Source organism: Xenopus tropicalis, chromosome 4 (genome assembly GCF_000004195.4).
Source record: "Xenopus tropicalis strain Nigerian chromosome 4, UCB_Xtro_10.0, whole genome shotgun sequence".
Classification (NCBI taxonomy): Eukaryota; Metazoa; Chordata; class Amphibia; order Anura; family Pipidae; genus Xenopus; species Xenopus tropicalis.
In genome coordinates this window covers 24,582,737-24,591,454 of record NC_030680.2, presented here as the reverse complement: position 1 = coordinate 24,591,454, position 8,718 = coordinate 24,582,737, and positions in this window count along the sequence as shown.

Genomic DNA, 8,718 nt, shown 5'->3' with positions numbered 1-8,718 from the left:
AATCAAACCAATAAAGAGAACAATATATCTGTATATATCTGTAAAAGCTGGAAAAGATCCCACTAAGAAGTAGATTAGATCTGTAGAAGAACATACCTGGACTTTAGGTGGCCATTCACGGTAAGATCTGCCATTTGTTGAGGTTGCCAAACGAGAGGATCTTCCTGAGATGCCCACCTAAGGAGAGAGATACCGGGCTGAATGACCGAATTACAACAGCGGACATAGGCACCATGGGACCGAGGTCCTTGTTTGGCGAGGTCTCCCGATATTCCCACCTACAGTATATTATCCCAATGGTTGAATTAAAATGACAGGTATTTGGGCCGTCAGACTGAGGATTGCATTAACGAGCTGATGCAGTCCCCCCTCCGATGGGAAATTCCCTTGGCCCACTCTCTGCATCTGTAGGAACACAATAATATCTGTATTACACAGAGCGCCATGGAGACTGAGGTGGGGGGGCACATCAAATACACACTCACTTGGGGAGGGAGGAGCTACCCAGCAAACCTGACGTATGTAACTCCGGCGAGCTCCGACAATCTGAGCTAAAAAAGCGATAATTAGCACTAAAAAGCCAACCCATACACCATACCTGGGACAAAATCCCAACAAAAAAGCATCACAGCAGGTAACTGCATTTTTTACGCCGCAACCCTCCAAACACGTGTCGCAAGACGCCATTTTAGAATCCGCACCATAAAAACTGCAGAGGGAGAGACAGGACTGGCACCAGCGGAAGATATAAAACGCATGCTGCTAGACCTCAAAAAAACCCTACAAGCCGACCTAAAACAACTTTCCAGTGACATACGGAAAGAAATTCAAGAGCTCGGAGAGCGCACGGCACATATTGAAACCAAAATGGGAGAATAAACAGAGGCCCATAACGAGCTAGCGGACCAACAGAACAAACTAGAGAAGGAGGTTGAGCGTCTCACAAACAAGGTAGCGGACCTAGAGGATCGCTCCCGCAGAAATAACCTGAAATCAGTTCCCCCACACCAACTGGAGAGCTACCGGAACTATTACAGGCAATTCTACCAAATGCACCTCCAATAGACTTGACAATAGATCCACCGGGTTCCAAAGCCGAGATCAGCACCAGCAGCAGCCCCCAGAGATGTGCTGACGAAGATCCACTTTTTCCAAGTAAAAGAAAGACTCTTACAAGCAGCATGCAAGAAAGAAAATTGGCCGTCTAAATACGCAGCCCTGCAAATCCACACAGACCTCTTGCAAACCACCTTAATGAAAAGGAAAGCATACGCCGAAATCACCACACAGCTCCGGCAGAACAAGATCCCGTACAGATGGGGATTCCCGGTTAAGCTTATAGCGCTTAGAAATGGCTCACCGACTGTCTTCAGCTCCCCAGAGGAAACGGCCAAAGCAACGCTGGAACCTCACACTCCCAACATCTCCATCCAAACGCACCCCTCCGCAAACACCATCACCTCGTAAGCTTCCCAGGGAATGGCACACTCTATAACTATGCACAAGCAGAACCTCACAATCTACCACTAAAATAGACATTAAGCAACTGAAAGCAGCTCAGAGAATGCGGAGCAAATTGAAGTCCATTGCGCATTCCCCCTCCCCACTCCAACGGCAAAAGCCTTGGAAAATAACACTGTGCCACAGGAAGGTAACTAACCTATAGACTAATGATAATACACTACCTACCTGAAATACAGCAACAGAAGCTGGGAAAATTAAACTCTTTACAGTTACCAGTTAAATGTTATATGTTTACTCACCGGGTCAAAGTCCTAAGGGAGAAAAATATTTGTGACAAAAATGTTAATAACCCAAAGGGTAAAGCATACATCAAAATGCAGAGATGGTTAATGTATACTCTATAAATGCCAGGGGATTAAATACCCCACAAAAGCAAAATCTCGCCCTAAATAAGGCTTTAGAGCCAAAGCTGACCTGATATTTTACCAAGAAACCCATTTTAAAAAGTATAATCACCCAAACTTTTATAACAGGAATTATCCCCACAATTACCACGCTTACTCCAAAACCAAATCAAAAGGTGTAATAAGCTCCCAAGTATCATTTCATATACACCAGATGTATGCGGACCCTATGGGCAGATACCTGATGTTGATATGCAATATAGGTGACCAGGTATACACACTGATCAATATATATGTCCCTAACGACAACCAGCTACAATACCCTCAAAAATCTCTTGGAATATAAAAGAGGGAAATGTATTATAGCAGGATATTTAATTGCATAATGGATCTAATCCAAGACATAGCCAGAACAGTGAAAAAAACGATAACCAAACAGGTAAAAGCAGCACAGAAGTTTAGGGACCTTTTCCATAATTTAGCACTAGTGGATACATGGAGAGCAAAAAACCCAGAGTTTAAGGAATTTACCTATTACTCCCCTAGACACTCCATGCACTCTAGAATAGATATGAAATTTACAGACCGACAAACCACGACATCAATAACAAAAGCATGGATTGGAATTCAAACTGGTCGGACCCCGCCCCAATAGGTGTAGAAATAGGACGAGGAAGATCTACTAGTAACATAGCACCCTGGAGACTGAACGACTCCCTCCTCACATGAAGCGAGGACCAAAACCTAATAAAACACTCCTCAGTTAGGAGGCACGGAACTGAACCGGGCTGTCACATGTGGGCACTGTTACCCAATGGCCTCCCTCGCTCACTCACATCAGTGCTGGGCTTAGACATGGCAGCATTCGCCAGCTGTCTGATCTTCTCCCGTTACATCTGGGCGCTGCGGCTGTTATACTTTGCATTGGTGTCGCTGGTGGGGGCGCCATGCTGATGGAAAAACGCATTCTAGTGAGAGACAAGAGGGAAGGTCCATTAGAAGCCAAGCAGGAAGGTGTTAGTGCTTACACAGAGATTTCAGCCCTCGCACACAGCCACACTAACACCGGGGACAATGGGGGCAGGAAAGACTTGGCACAGGCCGCTTGAGAGACCTGAGTGACAGGCGGCACCAATACAGACAAGCGGCTGCGACTCTCCAAACTTCTCACTGGCCAACTCAATGGGTCAGTGGGGTTCTCCCTGCAGTTCTGTTCAGGAAGCCCATTAACCCTTTAATACAATGGCCTCAGTGCCTTCCCTGCACAGAGAATACCCCTAACTGAGGAGTGCGTAGGGCTCAGTGCAACAAGACAACCCTGCCCCTATATACAAACCCCACCCCCATGTATCTGGGTCCCAGGGGCCTGATGAATGGAACTGCCCAATCTGGCCCATCAGTTAGGCAGCCACTACCAGCCAAAGATCCCACCCAGCCTATTAAAGACTCACTATTGTATTACACACTTGTGTTTTAAATTTGTATCATAGGAGCTGCCCCTCCCCCCAGGTCAATGTGTCTCCCAAATTACAAAGATACAGCAAAACTCACTATATCCTTGTTCTGCCCCAATTACCATCAATTCTTCTATCCCCATAAATAACAATAACCCTAACGAGCCCACAGCCCCAGTCACTGTAAGGATTTCTACACCAATCACAGTGCAGCTGCTGTTTCACTCCATTTAGTTTGAGATAATATCAGTAACATACAGCCTGTGACCCCCCCATGTCCCTCTATAGCCCCCACTTACCCAGGCAATGAGACAGTATTTCAGTATCCACTTAATAGCCAATAACATCCGGCTCAGTGTCCCACAATCTACACGCCCTTCTGGCTTCTGACAATAGGGGCCCCTGTCTCAATACCCACCTGTTCTATTCCCCTTGCAGACAATGCCCCCCAGCAGCCCTATGGCTCAGAGGCTCAATGCCCCCCCAGCAGCTCTCTGCCCCCAATACAATCAGGTCACTGTTCCTGATGAGCCCACACGTTCCGGCTACAGAGCCCAGGCTTAGTTACCTGCCCAGTCTGTACCCTCTCATATAATAGCCCCATATGCCCCCAGTGGTATATCCTGCACAATAATGTACCCGGGCGTACAAAGCAAAGCATGCTGGGAATCCCAGGCTTACCAGCTAATGCCCCTATACACACACATACACATTAGGGGCCAGTGTAGGGGGGGGGGGGGGCGGCTTCTAGTAACCGCACTAATCAATGAATGGGACCCTCAGCTTCTCAGGAACTTCCCCCATATACTGTGGCCCCTACATGAGTAAGGGAAGAGGGGCTCCTATTGTGGGATAACGTTACTGAGATACATTCCTATACCTACTTCCTACCGAGGGGCCCCATGATGGGGAGGGGGCGCACACACACAAACCTGTCTGTAGGGATAACCCTGCCCCCTCACTCCGGGACCCTGACTCCCTCGTCTGTACCTTGTTGGTAGGCGAAGCCCGAAGCCGCTTGAACACGGCCTGAATCTCCGCTTTAATGACTCGGCTGCCATGTTCTCTCCCCTCGTAACCTTTACGCCGAGAGCCAATCAGAGCGCGGCACTCCGTCACGTGTTCCGTGCCAACAGGACATGTGACCAAAACTGACCAATCAGCGAAGGGAGCGTTTTCGGCTCTGAATGGGAAGCAATAAACATTCGGTGCCGGAGAGCCGAGTGTGTCAGTTCTTGTGCCTGGAACCGGGCTGTCACATGGTGCGCTGACGTCATTAGGCCCGCCCACGTTACTTAATAACACGGCTGTCAGCATGTCTCACACATATCACACTCTCACCGCATTAGACACACTGACTCGGCGCTGCTCAGTTGACTTTAAACCAGTTTTGTGTCTTCCTTGCATTTTCCTTCACACGCTCTTGTGGTGCTGCTGTCCCCAGGCGTCCCCTCTGTCTCCTCCCAGTACCTTCAATGCAAACGCTGTTGGGGGGGGGCAGAGGGGAGCTGAAGGAAGTCGCTGGGGGGGCGGGGCTGAGGGCAGACGGAGGAAGTCACTGGGGGGGCGGAGCTGAGGGGAGACTGAGGACGTCACTGGGCGGTCGGAGCTGAGGGGAGATGGAGGAAGTCACTGGGGGGCGGAGCTGAGGGGAGCCGTAGGAAGTAGCTGGGAGGGAAGATGGAGGAAGTCACTGGGGGGCGGAGCTGAGGGGAGATGGAGGAAGTCACTGGGGGGCGGAGCTGAGGGAGCGGAGGAAGTCACTGGTGGAAGTCCGAGGATACTTGGGGGGGTGCTGGGGGATGCTGACTACCAATGTTTCAGGGGGCCCTGGGTACCAATGTTTAGGGGGCCCTGGCTACCAATGTTTCAGGGGGCCCTGGGTACCAATGTTTCAGGGGGCCCTGGCTACCAATGTTTCAGGGGGCCCTGGGTACCAATGTTTCAGGGGGGCCCTGGGTACCAATGTTTCAGGGGGCCCTGGCTACCAATGTTTTAGCGGGGCCCTGGCTACCAATGTCTGTGTGTCCTTTGTACTGATGGGAAGGGTCACTGGGGGAGGGGCCATTGGGGGGGAGGGCAGAAATTTTTGTTGTGAGGGGCCCTGCGATTTCTGATGGCGGCCCTGGGTATATTCACTTTGTTGAAGGTGGAGGGTCAAGGCATAAACACTGAAAAGGGACGGCAGCATCAGCCGAAGGATTGAGCCTGGAGGGGGGAGATGGAAAGCTGAGGGGGGGGGAGTGCATAGGCAATACATAATGCTGAAAGTTATTAGTGAATTAAGCAGAGCTGAAAATCTGTGGCACAGATGGACAAAAAGGGGATTTTTTTTATAGATAAAACTCCATAACTCTCTGAGGTGCTGGTGATGCTCTAAATGATTTAAATACAGCCCCCCCCCCCCACCCAGAAGGGCTGCCTGGGCAGCATGAAGTTTCATACATGTAAGCATTTAACCCCATGTGCTAATGAGCCTCCATTTATAATTGTGGGGTATGTATGTACTGGTATGTGCTATGCACTTACCCATCTCAAACTGTTCAGGCCCAAAATGCAGCCTGGGATGGGAAATACTGGGCTGTCATAAAATGCTGGGGTTCTGTCTCTGTTATGACATGCAGGCGCTATAGATGGGAGCCGGTGTGTCTGTCTTACACCATTAGTGTACTTGCAACTAATGTCACCATTCCAACCATTATAAAAGGGTTGGGCTTTTGTAAAATTTGCTATTTTGGGGGGGGATTACAAAGTGGGCGTGGTCAAAGTGGGCGCTACGAGCGGCAGATAGATTTGTCCCTCTTTCTATTTCTTCAGTGTTGGGGGGTATGCTGTCAGCAGGGTTTGCTTGAACCCTTCCCGGAGTTGCTGTACTGGGACGGGCGGCACAGAACATGATTCTGCTGCTGAGGGCACTTTGTTTAGCGCTGAAAGGGAAACTTTAAAAGTAGAAACTTTAGAAAAATAGAACGGTAGAAACACTGTCCTTCACTAATGTGCCGTGTACCTTGCTTATAGGTTGCCTCCATGGCTTCAAATCTTCAAATGGAGACAAAAGGGTGAATATAAAACTGAGGGGGTCACTTAACGTTACCTGTACCAGGTGGGTCTCAGATTTACCTCACATTTACCTGAGGGCTCTGATGGGGATCACTCCACTGTCTATACATTGTCCCTGGCCGGGGTACTGCCCTATTCCTACATGTTCTGGGCCAGGCTACTATCCAATTCCTACATGTTCCTGGGCCGGGGTACTGCCCTATTCCTACATGTTCCGGGGCCAGGGTACTACCCTATTCCTACATGTTCTGGGGTGGGGTACTGCCCTATACCTACATGTTCCGGGCCAGGCTACAACCCTATTCCTACATGTTCCGGGGCCGGGGTACTGCCCTATTCCTACATGTTCCGGGGCCAGGGTACTACCCTACTCCTACATGTTCCGGGGTCGGGGTACTGCCCTATTTCTACATGTTTCGGGGCCAGGGTACTACCCTATTCCTACATGTTCCGGGGCCAGGGTTCTACCCTATTCCTACATGTTCCGGGCCAGGGTACTACCCTATTCCTACATTTTCCGGGGCCGGGGTACTACCCTATTCCTACATGTTCTGGGGCCAGAGTACTACCCTATTCATACATGTTCTTGGGCCAGGATTCTACCCTATTCCTACATGTTTCTCGGTCAGGGTACTGCCCTATTCCTACATGTTTCGGTGCCAGGCTACTGCCCTATTCCTACACCTTCCGGGGCCAGGGTACTACACTATTCCTACACCTTCTGGGGCCAGGGTACTACCCTATTCCTACATGTCCTGGGGCCAGGGTACTGCCCTATTCCTACATGTTCCGGGGCCAGGGTACTGCCCTATTCCTACATGTTCCGGGGCCAGGGTACTACCCTATTCCTACATGTCCTGGGGCCAGGGTACTACCTTATTCCTCCATGTTCCGGGGCCAGGGTACTGCCCTATTCCTACACGTTCCGGGGCCAGGGTACTACCCTATTCCTACATGTTCCGGGGCCAGGGTACTGCCCTATTCCTACATGTTCCGGGGCCAGGGTACTGCCCTATTCCTACATGTTCCAGGGCCAGGGTACTGCCCTATTCCTACACGTTCCGGGGCCAGGGCACTACCCTATTCCTACACGTTCCTGGGGCCAGGGTACTGCCCTATTCCTACATGTTCCGGGGCCAGGGTACTGCCCTATTCCTACATGTTCCGGGCCCAGGGTACTGCCCTATTCCTACATGTTCCGGGGCCAGGGTACTGCCCTATTCCTACATGTTTCGGGGCCAGGGTACTGCCCTATTCCTACATGTTTCGGGGCCAGGGTACTGCCCTATTCCCTGCTGGGGCAATTAACCGCACACCCCTCAGAAAAGTCATAGCACCCCATTCCCGAATAAGCCACACAGTTTGACACCTCATTCATGGGTCTACGACAAACGGTGCGGGACTCAGTCAAAGTTGGTCTCAATGTTAAGTCTATGGGCGGATAATTGCCCCCTGCTGGGACAATTAACCGGCCACCCATTAGAAAAGTCATAGCACCCCGTTCCCGAATAAGCCGCACAGTTTGACACCTCATTCATGGGTCTACAACAAACGGTGGTTAATTGCCCCCTGCTGGGGCAATTAACCTCCCACCTCAAAGAAAAGTTATAGCACCCCATTCCCGAATAAGCTGCACGGTTTGACACCTCATTCATGGGTCTACAACAAACTGTGGTTAATTGCCCCCTGCTGGGGCAATTAACCGCCCACCCCTCAGAAAAGTCATAGCACCGCATTCCCGAATAAGCCGCACAGTTTGACACCTAATTCATGGGTCTACGACAAACGGTGTGGGACTCAATGTTAAGTCTATGGGCGGATAATTGCCCCCTGCTGGGGCAATTAACCGCCCACCCCTCAGAAAGGTCATAGCACCCCATTCCCGAGTAAGCCGCACAGTTTGACACCTCATTCATGGGTCTATGACAAACGGTGGTTAATTGCCCCCTGCTGGGTAGATTAACCGCCCACCCCTCAGAAAAGTCATAGCACCCCATTCCCGAATAAGCCGCACGGTTTGACACCTCATTCATGGGTCTATGACAAACGGTGGTTAATTGCCCCCTACTGGGGCAATTAACCTCCCACCCCTCAGAAAAGTCATACCACCCCATTCCCGAATAAGCCGCACAGTTTGACACCTCATTCATGGGTCTATGACAAACGGTGGTTAATTGCCCCCTGCTGGGGCAATTAACCTCCCACCCCTCAGAAAAGTCATAGCACCCCATTCCCGAATAAGCCGCACGGTTTGACACCTCATTCATGGGTCTATGACAAACGGTGGTTAATTGCCCCCTGCTGGGGCAATTAACCTCCCACCCCTCAGAAAAGTC